At 40.4% G+C, this 21,129-nt stretch overlaps 1 pseudogene; it reads left to right on the top strand.

The window, feature by feature from the left end:
- The first annotated feature begins 315 nt into the window (after positions 1–315).
- LOC136717382 (homeodomain-interacting protein kinase 2-like) lies at positions 316–11,148 on the top strand (annotated as a pseudogene).
- Positions 11,149–21,129: the final 9,981 nt, after the last annotated feature.

Genomic DNA, 21,129 nt, shown 5'->3' on the forward strand with positions numbered 1-21,129 from the left:
AATGTCTCTCTCTCACGGGTATATTCTGCTTGCTTGTTTTTATACTTACCTGAATTTATCTAAACTATTCCCATCACAAAATTTGCAGGATTCACTATATCCTAAATCTCTCTTTAGGATAGTTTCATTTTGGCTGAATTTTAGCTGACGTTCTGAAGGCCAACAGCACGCTCACTGAGCCTTTCATTTGAGTACAGGATAATAGATATTTTCCAATGTGAATTTATTTTGTCTAATTGTTTTCTGTTAGTTTGGGCAATAAAGGCTTTCAGCTGACACACAACACTATCGCCTTTAATATAACATGCGTTGGTCATGAGCTCCAGTAAGAAAAGCCTAGAGAACATTACAACCCAATCCAAAGAAAAGAAAATCGCTCCTGTCCTCTGAAAAGACATGCACACTCAGGCTCAATTTCAGATTCACAACATTTAGTACAAATGCTAAAAGATTGGTTTGTTTGAATCTGTCATTTCACGTTGTTTTTAAATGGATACTTAATTGAACTGTTAACAGATTCATTGACAATTTTATGCTAATATGTGCTAATATGTGGTAAAAATGGGGAAGGGAATAAAATGGTTAATTTTATTTTACTTTAATGTAATTTACCACTGAGGAGTTGATCAATACAACCTTGTCCGGGGTAATGAGTGTTTCCGGTACAAGGGCCACTTGTGCCTGGTGTTTGAGATGGTTAGATCAGAATCTGTACAACGTCCTCCGCTTCCGGCCCCTGCCCCTCAAGTACATCAGGCCCATCCTGCAGCAGGTCACCACTGCCCTGAGGAAGCTGGAGACTCTGGGGATCATCCACACTGACCTCAAGCCTGACAACATTATGCTGGTGGACGTGGCCAGGCAGCCCCTCAGAGTCAAGGTGATCGACTTTGGTCTGGCCACCCATGTCTCGGAGGCAGTGCGCTCTGCCTGCAAGCAGACCAGATATTTCAGGTAAGGCCACGCGGCATTGCGTTTTCTAAATACTCCTGTGTGTTCAGTCTGTTGTGTTTACTTAATGTGCTTTGCACGGAACACATGAAGATGTATAGTTGTTAAGCACAATATGGCCAGTGTCTGTAAAATATGGGAGTGAACTTAATTATAGGAGACCAGGGGAAGAAAAAAGAATGTGGATGACAAATCAAAATTTTTAATCTTTCCAAACAGAAAGTATGTTTCCCATAGTTTCACTAAACGTAGTTAAAAGAGGCACATTGACGACTAATGAAAATGCGCAAACTGTGCATTCTCAGAAATAAAACCTGTCTGAAATCACGTCTTTCTTGCCTCATCCACACTGACCCACTGCTTCTTTATGTCCTGTCTCTGCAGGGCTCCAGAGATCATCCTTGGCCTGCCCTACAATCAAGCCATCGATAGGTTGCTGGGCTGCATCATTGCGGAGGTATTTCTGGGGTGGCCTCTGTACCCTGGGGCTTCGGTGTACGATCAAGTCAGAGCTGGAAGCTGCCTTTCCTGTCTAACGTCTAACAGAATTTGCACCTGAAAGAGTATTGAGCAGTAAAGACAAAGTCCTTGTCTCTCTTCTGATGTTCAAATGAGAGGCTTTCAATCATATTTTGTTCTCATCCTGCTAAAACAGTAGGGGATGATTTTTATTATTATTATTATTATTATTATTTTTATTTCTTGGCAGACGCCCTTATCCAGGGCGACTTACAACATAAGTGCAAAAATACAGAGAAGTACAAGGCATCAATCATTACAAATTCAACTTAGCTAAAACATAGCAATTCAAAATAATACATTTTACAAATTCCAATTTACAATTTACACAAGTACAGTAAGAGACTTCCTACATCCTGGACGGTGAAAGCTAAGTGCTGTCAAGATGTAGGGTTACACACGAGGGCTACGGGAAAGGGAGCAAGGAGGAAAACAATCAAGAATGCGAGGAGCATAATAAGCTGAAGTGCTATCTAGCAGGGATAGAGGACTAATATTACAAGTGCTGTCGGAAGAGATGCGTCTTGAGTAAGCGCCAGAATGAGGTCAAAGACTCTGCTGTTTTGACTTCGGTGGGCAGGTCGTTCCACCACTTAGGGGCCAGGGATGAGAAGGAGCGGGCTCTGGAGGAAGGAGAGTGGAGAGGAGTTAGCCTTCTGGCACTGGAGGAGCGCAGTGGTCTGGAGGGGATGTATGGAGAGACAAGTGACTGAAGGTAGCTTGGTGCAGTGTGGTCAAGACACACAGCCTAAAAGCCTGATATACGTGCCTAAATAATTAAATTTACATTCTCTAGTATTTCAAGTGTTTTTTACACCCTCCTTCAGGTCACTTAATAACCATGTGTATAAAATATCTTATATAACCAGTTTCTAAGAATAAAAAGGTAAGGAGCTGCATATGAATTAATCCCATTCCTAATTTTACATATCGGGACTAAATGTTACATCTGAATTTCATCACATGAGACCCCTCCAAAAACAGATGGTTTGTTCCTGGTGGTTTTTAAATCTTAGGGTTCAAGTCCCTAGGTCAACGATAGGAATAGGGGTGGCATTTATATTTTGGGTTAGGGTTAGGATTGGGGTAAGGCCATCCATTAGATTCAGGGTTTCAGTTATAGGGTCTTAAAGTCTGAGGCATAGGTTTAGGAGATCTGGGTTGTTATGATGAAATTAGGGTTAGGTATAGAAGTATTGGGGCCATTAGATTTAGGGGTTTAATTTTAGGATTGTTGGGGTCTGTGGCCTAGGTTGGGGCTTGTGGGTATATTGTGAAATTATGGTTTAATATAAGGGTTTTGGGGCCAGGGTTTGGGATAAGGGTTAGTGCATCCGAATTTAGGGTTAGGGTTGAGATAGAGGGATCTGTTTAACATGGGGTAAATTGGGGTTAAGGTTAAGGTGATTGCTTGGGGTTTGGGTTAGGATTTGGTCAATTCTGAATATGCTTAAGGATGAATGAATAATAAAGAAGGTTTGTTTTAGAATCTTTCATTAAGTCCCTGGGGATAGATTGTGTTTAATTTATGAATCCAATGTCTTTCTCTCGTTTGTTGTTGTGTTGTGTTCAAGTTATGATCGGTTTCTAATCCTGTGACTGTCATTTGTTGTATATGGTGTTGTATGAAATGTTGAACTATGCATATGTGTGTATCCTTTTGTTTGTTATTATTGTAAATGTGTTGGCTAATTCTGGTAGTGATCTGTTTTTTTTGTTTCTCCTATACACCTTAAGTTACAAGTTTTGCATTGAATAAGATATGACATTTTTGGTTGTGTGTGAGATGCCTGGCGGAATGTTGTGTGTATTTTTATATATTGTATTTGTAATGTAGGCCAGCTGACGGAAGTAGATAGGTTTGGGCTTGGGTTTTTGGTTTGTGTTTTGACATTTATTATGAACGAAACTAGACTTTTGTTTTTACGATATGCAGGTATTATTTTGTGGTTTGGAAGTATCTGGGTAGTACGGAAGAGTATTAGGGCCACGGAAAAAAAAAAAGTACCCCTGTGTTTCGAGCATAAACTCGGAATTCCAAGTTTAAAGTAGAAATTTCGAGGATAAAGTCGAAATAACATTTCAACAATAAAGTCAGCATTTTTACTTTAAAGTCAGAATTCCGAGTTTATTGTCGGAATTAAGTTTTGAGAATAAAGTCGGAATTCCAAGATTAAAATAGAAATTTAGAGAATAAAGTCAGCACTTTAATAAGGTCTAAAACGTCATATGGCATCTGAGTCTTGTCATAATGCCGTCTACAGAGGATGTAGTGAAAACCTACTTTAATATGGGATTTAACAATAAGGAAATTCTCTCTCTTTTAGCACATAGGCATCATGTAATCATAAGCATTAGGACTTTGACAAGATTGTGCCAAAAGTTGAATTTGTTTAGAAGGAAGAATGCATCAAATGTGGACGAGGTGGCTTCATTCGTGCAAGGTGAACTAGCGAACGATGGCCAGATGCAAGGATATCGATGGCTACACCTGCGGGCGATACAGAGAGGATATGTTGTATCTCAAGACACAATAAGACAACTTATCAAGTTGATCGATCCTCAGGGCGTGGAGCTAAGGCGGATGCGACGTCTCAGGCGAGTTTCATGTATGGACGCAGCACAGCAAATCAAAGGATTGAGTCGTGGTGGGGCATCTTAAGGAAGCAAAGTGCACAGTTTTGGATTAATCTTTTCCAAAGACTCCACCATGACGGATACTTCTCGGGTGATTTCTTGGATAAAAGTCTTATCCAGTTCTGTTTCCTCAACCTTATTCAGGTAAACATACCTTTCATTTTAGCTTTCATAATATACAAATCATCATCCTCATGTGTCGGTGAGCAATGCACACCCTAATTGTTTTCGTCCGTGCTGTATATGTGCCTATGTGCGTAATAGTACGCATATGTGCTTACGTGGGTAATAGGTTACTTATGAGAATAGCGCTCTCTATCTCTCTCCAAATATATATACACTCACCTAAAGGATTATTAGGAACACCTGTTCAATTTGTCATTAATGCAATTATCTAACCAACCAATCACATAGCAGTTGCTTCAATGCATTTAGGGGTGTGGTCCTGGTCAAGACAATCTCCTGAACTCCAAACTGAATGTCTGAATGGGAAAGAAAGGTGATTTAAGCAATTTTGAGTGTGGCATGGGTGTTGGTGCCAGACGGGCCGGTCTGAGTATTTCACAATCTGCTCAGTTACTGGGATTTTCACGCACAACCATTTCTAGGGTTTACAAAGAATGGTGTGAAAAGGGAAAAACATCCAGTATGCGGCAGTCCTGTGGGCGAAAATGCCTTGTTGACGCTAGAGGTCAGAGGAGAATGGGCCGACTGATTCAAGCTGATAGAAGAGCAACTTTGACTGAAATAAGCACTCGTTACAACCGAGGTATGCAGCAAAGCATTTGTGAAGCCACAACACGTACAAACTTGAGGCGGATGGGCTACAACAGCAGAAGACCCCACCGGGTACCACTCATCTCCACTACAAATAGGAAAAAGAGGCTACAATTTGCACAAGCTCACCAAAATTGGACAGTTGAAGACTGGAAAAATGTTGCCTGGTCTGATGAGTCTCGATTTCTGTTGAGACATTCAGATGGTAGAGTCAGAATTTGGCGTAAACAGAATGAGAACATGGATCCATCATGCCTTGTTACCACTGTGCAGGCTGGTGGTGGTGGTGTAATGGTGTGGGGGATGTTTTCTTGGCACACTTTAGGCCCCTTAGTGCCAATTGGGCATCGTTTAAATGCCACGGCCTACCTGAGCATTGTTTCTGACCATGTCCATCCCTTTATGACCACCATGTACCCATCCTCTGATGGCTACTTCCAGCAGGATAATGCACCATGTCACAAAGGTCGAATCATTTCAAATTGGTTTCTTGAACATGACAATGAGTTCACTGTACTAAACTGGCCCCCACAGTCACCAGATCTCAACCCAATAGAGCATCTTTGGGATGTGGTGGAACGGGAGCTTCGTGCCCTGGATGTGCATCCCACAAATCTCCATCAACTGCAAGATGCTATCCTATCAATATGGGCCAACATTTCTAAAGAATGCTTTCAGCACCTTGTTGAATCAATGCCATGTAGAATTAAGGCAGTTCTGAAGGTGAAAGGGGGTCAAACACAGTATTAGTATGGTGTTCCTAATAATCCTTTAGGTGAGTGTATATATGAGAGAGAGAGAGAGGACCATTGTCCCATAGAGAATAACAGCAGAGAGACACAGTTCTAACCTTGGTTACTCATTTCTTTGTTTATTGTGCAGGATGAAGTTGATGAAGTGGTGAGAACATGGAATTCTCACAAAATCCGACCAATGGGTCATGGTGTGATTACAGGCCGTCCTGTTTTGATGTATACACTCCCAGAAATGTATGGTGCGGAAGACACACTCAAGCCAGTTGACATAGAGGAAGTGGCTGTGTGTAAGGAGGAATGTGTAGCTAAAAGTCAGTACCCCTGTGATGAAACTGTTTTTGAGTTATGCTGTCTTCTAATGCAGGAAAAAGGATGGGATGCTCCTAAAGATGCATTTTCCGCAGCAGAATTGTACACCTTGCAGAGAATGGAAATAATAAATAGTATCTAGGATATTAGAGTTACTGTAATATTACTCAGCTTCTACCAGGTGTACATATTTAGTTTTGGTAGTTTGAACAGGCTTTGTACACTTGTGAACAGCAGCACTACAGTTTTTTTGCATATTTGCTTTCTGTATTAAGTTATGAAAAAAATGAGGATAGAGTTAATCGCATATGGTATGTGAATAGTTGAATAGTTGATCCTTACAAACAAATAATGCAACATGCAAGCACACTGAATAGTAAAATAACTTTGCAAACATACGCAACAACATTCATGGATTTTAGACATGAGGACACATTTAAAGTGTATGTGAGTATATGTATTCCTAGCTATGTTAATGTGTGTGTGTGTTAATTGGTTAAATTAAGTTCTATGGGCACACTATAAGAAATTGAAGTTTGTTAGTTTAATTAACCTCTTTTAATAAACCATTGTGGCTCATCCAGACTTGAAAGGACATTTCAAATACAAAAAACAAGTTGTTTTAGTAACAAAGTATTGCTTAATTACCCTGTATGTCCAACAGACATGTTAAAGTAAATGTACGTGTTAAGAGCATCAGCAATGAAAAAAAAAAAGTAAAACTCCCTTCAAAATGATTTGGAGATGAATAGCACAACATGGTAAAGCTATAAGCTAAAAGTGCATGGGGAGTATAAACATTTTAATCTGAAATGTGCAGTGTATAGCCTTAAAACACAAGAGGTAGTAATAAAACACTGGAAATGTTCAACAATGTAAATGTAAAATTTACAAAATGTAAATAAAATGTGAAGGAATATTGCATAATTAACACCATAAAAGCACTACAGTGTATTTTTGTGTTTGTGTATCTGACAACACAGTTGATTGTTTTCATTGTCTTCCTAATGTTTCTTTTGGACAGCAGATGAGGTGAGGTGTATTTTTCCTCTGGTTTTTGTTAGGCCAGAGATAGGTATAGTTCAGGAGAAGTTCTAAGGATAGGATAAGCTGTAGCGTCGATGTAGTCTGAAATAACGCACATAATGGAAAAATGACCAGCTAAAAGATACCGTCATGTCTAAGAGGGCTGTAGATGGAGGGGATGACTGCTCGTGTTCCTCTCTAATGTAAAAGCCTGCAATTTTTCAAAACCTCACATTGCTACATAAACTAGACTATGTCCATCACCCAAATATTGCTCTCCAGAACAATATTGAACTCTGCACGAAACTGTGGATAATTGTCATAGTGGTCACACAGCTGCAGTATCATGCCACATGTGCGTCCAACTGGCCATCGACTGAAATCAGACATCATCTCAAATTCGATGCTGATGCTGCGTGAGACAATACGATTGGAGCCTGGAGTTTTTCATCATCTAGTTCCCGGATATACTTTTTCAGGTGATTCTCCACTTCTTTTTGTTTTCCTGTCATCTCAGCTGGGAACGCCAACAGCCTCAACACCTTCTTTGATGTTGGATGGAGGTCATCATAGAGCCTTTTCAGTTCTTCATAGTCCACTGCAATGCATGGTTTTATGATGTCCCTCCAACAGTCAATGACAAACATTGGTTTTTGAACAAGCTCTTTGTGAGCAAGTTCCATCAAAATTGCTGAAAGTGTATCAGCAGTGACTCTTTTTCTGCATTCATAGTTGTCAAGCACCTCTATGAGGTCCTCGTAGTCAACAGAAGTGAAGTCTTGTAAGGCTTGCTTCAGGATCTCTTGTTCTTACAAAATGAAGAAAGCTATCTATTAAGTTTGCTGTACACTACTCCATATAGCATCTCCTCAACAAAAGGTGGTGCAAGCTTGATGGGAAGGTAGTGGACATCTTGATACCCTCTCAAGAAAATCTGACCAATGGCACAGTGAGTGTTGTTCCTAGGGTGCAGAGTTCATAGAACTCCTGCCAGAAAGCACTGTAGGTATCTCTGAGAACCCCCGAACCAGCTCCTGGTTCAACAGAATTATCTGGGAGAATGCACATCACCAACAGTGGTCTGGTGATTGTTTCTGGGTCTGAAAATGCTTCTATCATGTCACTGAGGACATTTACATGACGTACAGGTTCTTCGATTGGGCCAAATGTAATTTTGGGATCCAATACATTATGTGGGTGATCTGTTACTACCTCTAAAAGTTGCATTTGCACAATTCCATCATCTTCCAATCTTCCCTCTTGGATTGCTGTGCGGTCTGACAGACCTATGGTGACAAACAGATTTTCAGAAACTGACTGACCTGCCACTGGGTGATGAAGAGAGAAAAGGTCACCACCATCTTCTGAGTCTGAGGACTGTAGTTTTTGCTCAGTTGCAAGGTAAAAATGCAACATTGGTAATTTGACATATATTGTGCCAATTGACATATCCTGAGAGAGAGAGTTTTGCTTGAAGTCTGACTCAGAACCTTTGCTTGATGCACCATTTGGGAAAAAGAGGGATTTATCTTCATTTAAGATCTCATTAAATCCAGAATGAATATCCATATTGACTTTTCTAGTGGATCCTCATCACTTTCATTAGATTCCTTTCTTAATTTCATTTTCTCCCTAAGTTTTTCTAGAAGACCCATTTTTCGTTTTGGAACAGGCTTCTGTGTTCTACAAAAATTGTAGAGTGCAAGTCTGTCTCCATAAGATGGAATGCAGTTTGCCAAAGCTCCATCCTCCTTATGGAGGATGACATCTTGGTCTATCTGTAAAGAAAATGCTTGATGAGTACAGGGACACACTATTGATTTTATATATATAATCAATAGTGTGTCCCTGTACGGTATATATACAATATCTGATATCAATAGCTTTTACTACATACATCAATAACAGTAATGTAATATATTTGGGATAACTTCAGTACTTTCATATAATATTAAATCAGGTGATCAGCGATAAAACACTGTCTTCTGTTATTATTGTAATTATACCAGCCTGACATTGTGACACTCACTAACATGTGGTCACATTTGTGAATATGTAATGTATGTGTTATTATTTTATTACATTTGTTTTAACACAATTCAACACTGCTGTCCTGCCCCTAGCAACCTAACCAGGCACAACAACTTTGGTTGGTTATGATATTTTCACAGTAGGCTACTTCATTCACATGCACAGTTCTGTATCCCATACATAGGTAGCCCATATATGGCCCGGAGCTCCATTATATAAGTAACGTAACTACTGCGGCGGTGGCGTAATGTATTACGTTCCGTGTATATGACGTATGAGTGGGGGCACAAATGGGGCTACCCAGAGGGCCACCTATGTAGGCTATGGGATACAGAACTGTGCATGAATGAAGTACTGTCTTCATATGGGGAGTGTTACCTTTTGCTCTTCGAGGAGCTGGAGAGCTTCCTCTGGCACTCCCCGCTCTCGGAGGAACTCAATAACGGATGTATTCATAACTGCAAAATAGCATAACATAACTGTGACAAATCTGAAATGTTAAAAATGCATTGACTATTGATTTTGGTGGTGTTTGTAATGTGGAGTAGGCTACATGTGGTAAATAAGGAGAGAGTTAATTGTATGGACTTGTGCTGTTGCGTACACGGACAGCTGTGGACACTGTCCATGGACGTGTTCAGTTCTGTTTATAGCCTACTACTTTCTGGAGTCTCTGCACATTATCGATCCAGCCATATAGCCTACTACGTTTTGACATGGTCTTGTTAATATACGTAACGTTTAACTTGATATAACATACCTTTAGTACGTACTAGCGTGCATGTGGCTTGCTCTCATGTCATGGTATGTGTTCCCTCACAATGTATTTTGACTTTTATCTCAGAATTGCGACTTTATTCTCAAAACTTAATTCCGACAATAAACTCGGAATTCTGACTTTAAAGTCGAAAATGTTATTTCGACTTTATTCTCGAAATTTCTACTTTAAACTTTGGAATTCCGAGTTTATGCTCGAAACACGTGTACTTTTTTTTTTTTTTCGTGGCCCTAATACTCTTCCGTAGTGTTTGCTAGTTGTTGTTTTTGAAAGTTTAGTTTAATAAAGTTATTGATTTTAACTGTGTATTGTGAGTAGGTAGTAAAAAAGGGTATAATAATTTTATTATCTTTAGTTTTGCGTTGCAAGAATGTTTTTTGATATTCCTAACAAAGGTTCTGTTATGACCTCTCTGGGTAAGTGCTTGAAATAGTGTGGTGGTGGCTTTTTCAATTTCTGTGTGTTCTGTGCAAATGCAATGGAATCTGAACAATTGTGATTTGATAAGGCCTCTTAAGGTGTGCTTGGGGTGAAAACTGTGCTGATGTGCAAGGGCGTCTGTTTCTTTGAAAAAACCTTTTGTGTCTAAAATGTTAGTGCTTGACAATTGCAGGCCTTTGTAGGTGCAAGTGTCTAGAAAGTTTATTTGGGTCTTGTGAATGGTGCTGGCTACTTTAATGTGAGGGTGATGGTGATGAAGTTTATGTATGAATGTGTCAAACTCTACTAGTGAATGGGGTCAGATTCCCCATATATCATCGAGAAATCTGAAATAGTGAGTAGGTAATTGAGTGCATTCTTTCATCATGGTCTGCTCCCAATCCTCCATATAGATATTGGCATAGGCTGGTGCGAACCTCTTGCCCATAGCTTATGCAATTATGTTGTAAGTCGCCCTGGATAAGGGCGTCTGCCAAGAAATATTATTATTATTAATAATAATAATAATAGCTGTGCCTTTGGTTTGCAGAAAATATTCACTGTTAAATTTGAAGTCGTTTCCTGCTAAGCTAATTTCTAATAATTGTAGGATCCGGTCTGTTGTTATCTGGATATAGTTTGATGTAGTAGGTTTCGGGTTCTCTCCTCACTCTTGCTCTCCACCACACCCTCCTTGTCCTTTCACCAACCAACTACTGAGACAAAGAAGTGGAAAGGTCTCCTGATTATATAGCCCAGGTCTGATGGGCTGCACCTGTGTTGATTCATCAGCCATGGGGTGTTTCAGCTCTGCGGCACTCTGGGGATTTCCACATCCCTGTCCTCGGTCCTGATCCTGGAAGTGCTGCCAGCCTCATGCTGCTGTCCGTGGTCCTATTGGCCAGAAAGGAGAGGAACCAAGCAGCACACAGCAATCATCTATGACCCGCCTGCTCATCCTGCTACTATATATATTTATATTTACATTGTAGCGGGCTGGGGGGCCTTTCACAAAAAGGGCTTGTTTGTAGGCAGGGTCTGGTCTTGAAACACACAGTAGGGAGGCTGACAGAGGGCACAAAACAGGCTTGCTGTTGGTTTTTTGCTTCCCACAATGACAGGCAAAGTGTCTAAACAAAACCAGACAAAACCTAGCTGTCCCCATCTGCAAACAAAACACTAATAATAATGATAACAGTAAATGCCCAGGTCGTGCAGGCTTGCACTGTATAAATAAATAAATCGTATTTTAAAAAAAAAACAATGAACAAACTCCAGGAGATTGAGCCATACAAAGAATTCTTTTAAAGGACTTTATTAAATAAAGAACTTTACAGACTGCGCTGCCCGCCTGTGCCCACCTGATCAGTGGAGTTTCACAGCTGGACAATTGACTAAGTCGACTGTATACGAAAGTATACCTGGAATTAGGGCTGTGCGATATGACGACAGAAAAACGTCTATCGTTTCATATTATGCTCTATCGTTTATATAGTGGTGTCGCAAATCCCACTCTTTACGGCAGTATTTTTCGTCGTTTGGACGCTTTGCGTTCTTCCCGGTTCTTCCACACGTGCCGGATGCGGGAAGAAATGTGCATCAGAAACACGGACAGACATGGAGGAGAGACAACTGACACACAATAACCAACATAACCAAGAGATCCTGTAATGCACAAGCGCACACGTTCCGCCCAGTTCTTGTCGCCGATCTGCAAGCTCCCCCCACCCCCGCTAATTTAGATTATATCATTTGTATAAAATTAATAATAACGTTTAATTGCATTTTAATACATTGGAAAGCAATACAAATACATGCAGAAAATATCATTTTCTTTTTATTAAGATGGTGAAGTGGTTACTATTTTGTATTAACACGTGGTGTACCGGTCAGCAGAATCGAGACGCGACAGTCAGAGTAGAAATGTGCCACTATAAACCTGGCTGTGGTAAATCTACCTGAATCTATAGCATTTTACAGGGCATGTGTTGCGTGATTACTATTACTTGTGTTATTGTTGTTATGTGAAAGTAAATAATAACGTGTGTTTTATATATATATATATATATATATATATATATATATATATCCCATAACAACATAACACAAGTAATAGTAATCGCACTACACTTGCCCTGTAATGTTTTGCATTCTGTATGTCCCACGACAGCCGGCATGTAGTATTTGTTAGTTTTGCATATTTAATGATTAACGAAATACTTGTAGTTTGAATGTTTTTGGTCGTATTTTCTAGCTTGATTGGAATAAAAACAAGAAATATCGAGATATATCGTGTATCGCCCAAACGTCTAAAAATATCGCCCAGCCCTACCTGGAATATACTTTTACAACTTAACAGCTTTAGCTGAAGTATTATAACAAATGGAAGTTGAGCTATTTAAAATGTTACTGCATTTCAAATGTCATTTAGTTTGTTAACCCTGAAATGGAATACGTTTTACTTTAACGGAAGGGCTTTTCTCTTTATTGTATCTTACAGATGCAGAGTCAGTCTTTGGTGTGCGTTCCATTATTACATTCATTTACCAGACTTTTTTTTTTTTTTAATTGTAAAACGTAACTTTTGCCCTTTTTGGTGCCAATAGCATAGAGCAGTGGTTTTCAAACCAGTCCTGGAGTACCCCCTGCCCTGCTGGTTTTTGTTCCAACTGAGGTCTTAATTGCTTAATTGAATCCTTAATTGCCCTAACAAAGCAATATAACATTCAATTAAGTAATTAAGACCTAGGCTGGAACAAAAATCAGCAGGGCAGGGGGTACTCCAGGACCGGTTTGAAAACCCCTGCCATAGAGGAAATGTTCCTCCTCAATCTGCTCTCTGATTGGAGGGCTTTACTGACTGAGTCCCTCACCAGCTGTAGACTGTAGTAACCAATAATGAATGCGCTTCATCTTTAAACCTTGCAAATGTAAAAGCGTTACTCGTTTTTAACGATTTCATGCTCATTTACAAAACTGTATCTACTTGAGCTTTGTAAACGTTGACTTTTGGAATTTCCTTGAACATTTTGTATTTTGTTATGCTTTTCAGATGGATCTTTATTTAATTAATCTCCACAATAAGGATTCAAGAACACACTTCAGAAAGAACAGAAGACTCACACACTGCCTTATCGTCTTACCCCAATGAACCTCAAGGAAGCACCTTCCTGAGATCTGTGCTAACTGCTCCAGGTGCTACTTTGCAGTCTGAAATGACAGGAAAAAATGGCAATAAAACCCAGAAGACAGTCCTTGGAGGAGGGAGTCTCTCACCTTCACAAGCCTCTAGGACATCTGCTTCCAGTGACTCCTCCTGATTTCTCTCCGATTACCAGTCTACCCGCTGACATGTACGATATGGAGGAATCCAATTCTGAGACCTGTGACGCCTCTTTCCCCTCAAGGATGTGTTTCACTTGACTTGGATGTACATTGTAACTGATAGCGCTCCTTCAGGACTTTCAACCAATTATAAGGCCGGCCTCAAAACCATTCACTCATCATCTGTTTATGCGTCCCTTGGCCAGACAATGCTGGGTGCATTCTTTCCTTTGCAGAATTGCTTTGTTAACAGTTCCCAGAAGTGGCAAAATGGGCCATGAAAGAAATGCAATATTTTCAGTAGTAGGGGTGTTTGAATGTGTAGACTGACAAGGAATAGAGATGTACAACATTTGGGATCGTGACCAAAAAAGGTTTTATTAGCAGCATGGAGTGATAAACGGGGTCAACATCTATGCAAAAAATGTTTGAAAAGCCACACTTCAATTAAAGGATATATACATTGTAGCTGATTGATGAAAATAAGCTGCTAGTTACAAAACTGAAATGGAAACATTGCAATGAATTACAATAGTTTATCAATGGCAAGAAAAGGATCTGAAAGTAACAATCAATACTTTTCACTACATGGAATCACTTTCCCCATCTTACTGGTAATGCACTGCTTATCTGAATAGAAAGTAAATGCACATTTTACCACTTGCATTATATGAACACATACATCACTAGTAGAATAGTTTTTGGATCGGATACATTTTTTTAATAAATTCGGAATTGTGTAAAGTACATTTAAAAGATGAAAGACTACAAAAGTAATTTGTGCTTACACTTGCATTGTTCAGAATTCTGTCCTTCCTTTTTAAAAAGGAAAACAAACAAAAATAATCTATTCCAAAATCCCTCGGTGATCACCTACAACAGGAGATTCTGACATTGACCTGGTTTGCAAAGAGTTCAGGAACACAGTCTTCTTGGTGGGCAATGGAAATTACGCATTACTTTAAAAAGGTTTTGTCCAGGGTGTAAAAAAACATTAGGGGTTGACCATAGTTTCACTATAGGGGGAGTCCGGTATTGAACCGAATAAGTCATCCAAGGAGGGCGAGGGTAAAGCACTGCTCAAGAGAGGCAGCGTAGACAAGTTGGGAGCAGGTTGTCTGAGTGATGCTGAAGGTGGTGCTACATTCGATGTGGTTGGGCTGGAGTGCAGTACTTTAATTACATTATAGTGTAGCGTTATGATGGGTTATTTTGATAAGAGCATTTTAGCTCTGAGCTGAAGCACTGATCCAAAGAAGACCTCTCCTCCCAAAGTTATCAGATTTCCTTAAAACGTGGGACTGGTTTGCATCAAAGTGACAGTCTGGGAGGATGGCACCGAGAATAGGCCAAATAGTTTGGAATCCTGCGGTGAAATGTCTGGGGAAGGGGGCCTGTAGGTAATAAAAACTCTTTGAAATGGACAAGAGCCGAAATCCAGACGCAGAGCTACGAACCCGGGCCAACTGGCATTTCCAAAAGATGGCATGGATTGACATCATTCATAAATCAAGCCCCCCTCCAATAGGACACTGGGGGCTGAAACCGAAATCCAATCTCAAAAACCAATCACCTATTGATCTGACAGACATATAAAGAACAGCGCACAGCCTCTCTCTCTCTCTCTCTCACCTGAACCAGAAACTCGCTGCCACAGCTCAACCTGTAGCTCTGTTGCCCGAACTGGAACCAGAAACCAACCAAGTCTTTGCCGGCAACAGAAGAGTTAAACTGGGAGAAGGAGATTGAGCTGTACGAAGAATTCTTTTAAAGGACTTTATTAAATAAAGAACTTTACAGACTGCGCTGCCCGCCTGTGCCCACCTGATCAGTGGAGTTTTACAGCTGGACAATTGACTAAGTCGACTGTATACGAAAGTGTCAGTCATTTAAATAGCTATTTGAGTCTTAAGAAACTTGACCCTTGGAACGAACAGGGCCCTGCTTTCCTCAAAGACTTTGTCTTCAAGTAACTACGGTGGAAATCCTGCTTATAAAGAAGATTTTGTGCACAACCTTAGAGCCTTCAAACCAGTGGAAAATCTGTTTGGAAAAGACTCTACTTTCGCGAAACCCCAACTTCCAAGTGCATCGACTGAGTGGAAGTTCTTGGACAAAGCCGAACCGGACTGCCTTTGTTCCAAACCACACAGACCTAATGCCGTGTGCTGTTATCTGAACCCGAAGACAGAGAGGCCTCTCTGCGACGAAGTTCAGATAAGTTTAACAGTTTGGAGTTTGTGATTCATGACATTTGAGAAATGTTAATCTGTGATTCATAACTCTAGAATGTGTAATATCATTTAGTTTTCTTAAATATAAATGTGTGTTGCATTAAACTGTTTCGTTGATAATTTTAGAAATAAAACCTGTCAACGCCAAGAAATATCTTCTCATTCCTGTTTAACTGTTTAGTCTGAAATTGACACAAGTTAATAGACACCAGATTATAGATGGCCCTGCCTATCCTTAATCATTGAATAATAATCAGTTAAGGGAAATTGTGGTAACAAGTAATGATAGGATCTTTCTCGGCACCTAAACGTAAATGAGACTGATATATATGTAACGAGATGTTACCTGACATTAAATACTAACCTGCGTAGTTATTTAATGTCTGACTAACAATACTAATGAGAGTGTGACGTCCTCTAGGACCAAAGGAAAGGATCCAAGTGCAGGCTTTTAGAGTTGAAGCAGATAATCCAATAAGGGCAAAATGAGAGAGCATAAGCAGGGACAGTCCAGGTCAAACAATAAAGCGAACAGGCTAGTAGGGAGATCCGAAAGGGGTCAAAAATACACAGGAAGGCAATCAAGAAACAAGGCTTAGAAATGATCCAGGAGAGAATGCAAGACTTCACAATGAATCTAGGAAACAGAGGGGTTTAAGCACTGTGAAGGAGAGAGGGATTGAACAAGGTGAATGAAGGATTGACCAATGATAGGAGAGGAGGACAGAACAGGTGCACCTGGTAGGGAAGAATGTGGAAAGACTGGTTTGACTGGATAAAGGAAAGGAGAAGCACTAAAACTAGTATTCGGGAGAGGGAGACCTCTGGTGGTGAACTAAGGTAGAAACAGGGGAGACCGTGACAGAGAGACTCAGCTTCGTCTTACTAACCAGTATTGTAGTCAATGTGTTTATAACCTTTTTTGTTTAATGACTTGTGTGTTATCATATGCGATCCCATGGTCTTTGATTTGGTCACGGAAGTGATTAGTCTTTGATTTGTTGATCTAGAGTTTTAATTTTAATTAGTTTTTCCCTTTTGTATAATTAGTGTAGTGCTACATTTAGTCTTTGTTTTTGAATACATTTGACAATTTATTTATTTGTCTGCGTCCAATTATTACAGAAATTGAGTTCTACAAGATTCCAGGATTCGTGACAAGGTGATACTATAAATTCACTTCTTTAATTGAAATTTATAAGTGTACCTTACGCTACAATAGTTTTGTACTTCAAAAGAAATGGTGACGAAGTACTGAAGTAGCTCTTCAATATCATCAGTGTTATGCAGATTCTGTTGAGGTAGAATTGACTGAATAACTGAGGATGGTATCTGTAATCTGCAAGGTGTTGTTGAGTGATTTGAAAGTGATTTGTGTGGAAATATGTGGATGTATGTCACTGGTTTTGCTGTTGTATTGAATGCTGGGAGAGGCTTTTTGCAGAAGCAGAAATATTTTCTGGTTCATCTTGCTTGATGAATGGATCCAATTAGTGTTTGCATTTGGTTGTGCTGTGGTGGATTAGCAGTTTTGTCAGCTAGATGTTTGATGGTCGTTTCTGTGGTTGTCATCTTCTTCTGGCTGTTGAAGCTTCTTACAGACAAGTTGGAGAAGTGATGGGAGTTGAACTGTGATTGTTTGTTTGTGTAGGTCCCCCTTTTGCTGCCTAAACAGCCCTGACCCATTGAGGCATGGACTCCACTAGACCTCTGAAGGTGTGCTGTGGTATCTGGCACCAAAACGTTAGCAGCAGATCCTTTAAGTCCTGCTTTCGGCAGTGGACAGGGGTCAGCATAGGCACCCTGACTGGTCTGCGGCTATGCAGCCCCATACACAACAAACTGTGATGCACTGTGTGTTCTGACACCTTTCTATCAGAACCAGCATGAACTTTTTCAGCAGTTTGAGCTACAGTAGCTCGTCTGTTGGATCGGACCGCACGGGCCAGCCTTCGCTCCCCACGTGCGTCGATGAGCCTTGGCCGCCCATGACCCTGTCGCCGGTTCACTTCTTTTCCTTCCTTGGACCACTTTTGATAGGTACTGACCACTGCAGACCAGGAACACCCCACAAGAGCTGCAGTTTTGGAGATGCTCTGACCCAGTCGTCTAGCCATCACAATTTGGCCCTTGTCAAAGTCGCTCAGATCCTTACGCTTGCCCATTTTTCTTGATTCTAACACATCAACTTTGAGGACAAAATGTTCACTTGCTGCCTAATATATCCCACCCACTGACATAATGTTATGGCTGATGGGTGTATACACACTCAAACACACAGAAATTGTCAGGCCTGATCGCTGCACTTCCCCTGTTCACCACTTGAGGTCATCCTCATCAGCTGAATACTAGCCAGTCTCCCTCTCCAAATTACCAATCATCCAACTAACATTCCACATCACCATGTGCACTTGTCCCAACATCCCTCTGCACTCATTGGTTCTACCTCTCCCAACCAGCTCCACTGACTTCACTCAGCCCTGCACTTATACCCCTGTTTGCCCTTCAACCACTACTAAGTCTTGTCTTCTTCCCAGAGTCATTTCTAAGCATTCCCCACATTGCCTGTCTCTTATTGTTCCTGACCTCTTGCTTACTCCTTACAACCTCCCCTTTTGCCTGTCTGCCCAATCGATTTACGTCTTGACTGTCCTCAACTACGATTATTGGATCTCCCCTTTGTACCTTTGCCAGCCTTCTGGTTGAGTACGCACCTGAATCCACCCGTTAGTCTCCGACTCATTACAGAAATGGAAGACGTCAACACAGATCAACCCAGGTCACTATTAAAACTTCACACTTAGGCACATTTGTTTTGTTTGCACCAATCGTTAATTCTTATGTTAATTTTAGTGTTGTAAGTTTAGTTTTTTTTTTAAGTTCGCAATCTCACCGATCTCAGGATTTCCGATCTCCTGGCCTGCAGGACATTAATCTAAGGAATTAAATGAAAGGTTCTTTTTTCAGTGGTTTCCCATAGGATTTATTTACTAGCAGATGTTTTTTCCCACAAAATATACATATTTCACAGAAGATATTGCCATAAGAGCAAACAATACAATGTATAATTCCTAATGGAAGTCAATGTAATTGCTTAATTTTGACAGGAAACCTTTTTCTTCACCAGCCTTTACAAAATGTCTGAAAGAGCCTGTCAGTAGGAAAACACTTGTACCAGACTACTGCAAAGCAGCACACTGGTCTTGTTATGGGCAGTGGGTAAAGTATCATAAATCAGATGATAAAGGCAGGTGTTTACTTTTACTAATTTGGATTTTTCCAAATACCCAAGCTTGTATTTGAAGCTTCTATCACAGAATGCATTTTGCATGACAAATGACAGGGCACGGTGTTGGCTATAGGAGTACTCTACATATTCCCACAGGATTTGCTATTTTGTGAAGAAAATTGAACCCACAGTATAACAGGAGTGCTAGTTCAATAAAATTGCACATTTCAAGCAAACACCAAAGCCCAGAAAAAGAGATATTTCAAAGACTTAAACAGATTTTATGCTCAGCTTTTATGAGACAATATTTCCAATGAAAAGAACAGATTGGGTTTGGTTTGTATGAGGAAGACATTGATCCCAGCTGCATCCCCAGCTCCCAGGCACTGGGGGTCACCTGATAGCCATAGCAAAGCGCAGCTCGTCCGAGCCTTTTCTCGGCCTTTTAGCGATGGTTTGGTGTGGCCTGGGCGGGCTCCTGCAGCGCCACCTTCTTGACACTTAATTGGTCATAGTGGTCCTTGGTGTTTTTTAATTGAAATAGGTCCCTGTGAAACATCACAGAGGTGGACATGTGGTTATATATGACAAATACAAATATGAATAGTTGTTTTTAGTCTGTGTGTGGGAGGATTGTGAAGTGGATCTGCTCTCTCATCACACTATTGTTATGCCCATGTTTACAAAAGTAAAAAAATACATCAGTAAAATGATTAAGAACAAAGAAAGTTTAATAAATATGAACAAACTTACACTTTGAAGAATGTTTCGAGCTGTGCCTTGAGGCATCCTTCCAGCTCCACCATTGTTTTCATTGTTTTAAATAGTAATAGCCTTAGCTTTTCTCTTTGGAAACAATTTGGTCAGAACGGACACAAATTACATGTTTGGCTCCTTCTTCACACTATTCCATAAAATAAACTATATCCATAGCGAACTGATTCGCCTCACGCCAACTGTTATGTATGCAAAATTCTAGTGATGTCATAAGATATCCAAAGTAACAGAATGGCCTCATGTCAACTGTTAGCATTGCCTCCACAAACTAATCATCTACCCGATTTTGATTGTATCGGTTTGGCAATGTGTCCAGCTCACACTTACTACCGCTGTTAAAACGTATTCAGTGCCCCTAGGATTCATCACGTCACCATGCAGGGCCGGAGTGGGACTCATTTTCAGCCCGGGAGTTTCATGCCTCAGACCAGCCCACTTTAGTTCACAACCTATTAGCCTATACTGGAGATATATAATTATAGCTTTACTATGTAAGACTGCTATAGTGCACTATTCTCTACAACCTTGTTATTCACAGTGTATTTTTCTAAATCATTTCCAATTCAGTGCAAATAAGTGTAGCTTCACACAAGTGTTTATTTTCACAAATATGAGAACACTGTAAAAGTGCACATATATATATATATATATATATGTGTGTGTGTGTGTGTGTGTGTGTGTGTGTGTGTGTGTGTGTGTGCACTTTTACAGTGTTCTCATATTTGTGAAAATATATATTTATATTTATGTATGCAAAATTCTAGTGATGTCATTGGTGTGTGTGTGTGTGTGTGTATATATATATATATATATATATATATATATATATACACATACATACATACATACATACATACATACATACATACACCAATCAGCCATAACATTATGACCACCTGCCTAATATTGCGTAGGTCCCCTTTTTGCCGCCAAAACAGCCCTGACCCGTCAAGGCATGGACTCCACTAGACCTCTGAGAGCAGACCTCCACTAGATCAGCAGATCCTTTAAGTCCTGTAAGTTGCGAGGTGGGGCCTCCATGGATCAGACTTGTTTGGCCAGCACATCCCACAGATGCTCGATTATATTGAGATCTGGGGAATTTGGAAGCCAAGTCAACACCTTGAACTCGTGATTTGTCAGACCAGGCCACTTTCTTCCATTGCTCCGTGGTCCAGTTCTGATGCTCACGTGCCCATTGTAGGCGCTTTCGGCAGTGGATAGGGGTCAGCATGCGCACCCTGAGTGGTCTGCGGCTACGCAGCCCCATACGCAACAAACTGCGATGCGCTATGTGTTCTGACACCTTTCTATCAGAACCAGCATTAACTTTTTCAGCAATTTGAGTTACAGTACCTCGTC

The sequence above is a fragment of the Amia ocellicauda genome, chromosome 21 (genome assembly GCF_036373705.1).
Source record: "Amia ocellicauda isolate fAmiCal2 chromosome 21, fAmiCal2.hap1, whole genome shotgun sequence".
Taxonomy (NCBI): domain Eukaryota; kingdom Metazoa; phylum Chordata; class Actinopteri; order Amiiformes; family Amiidae; genus Amia; species Amia ocellicauda.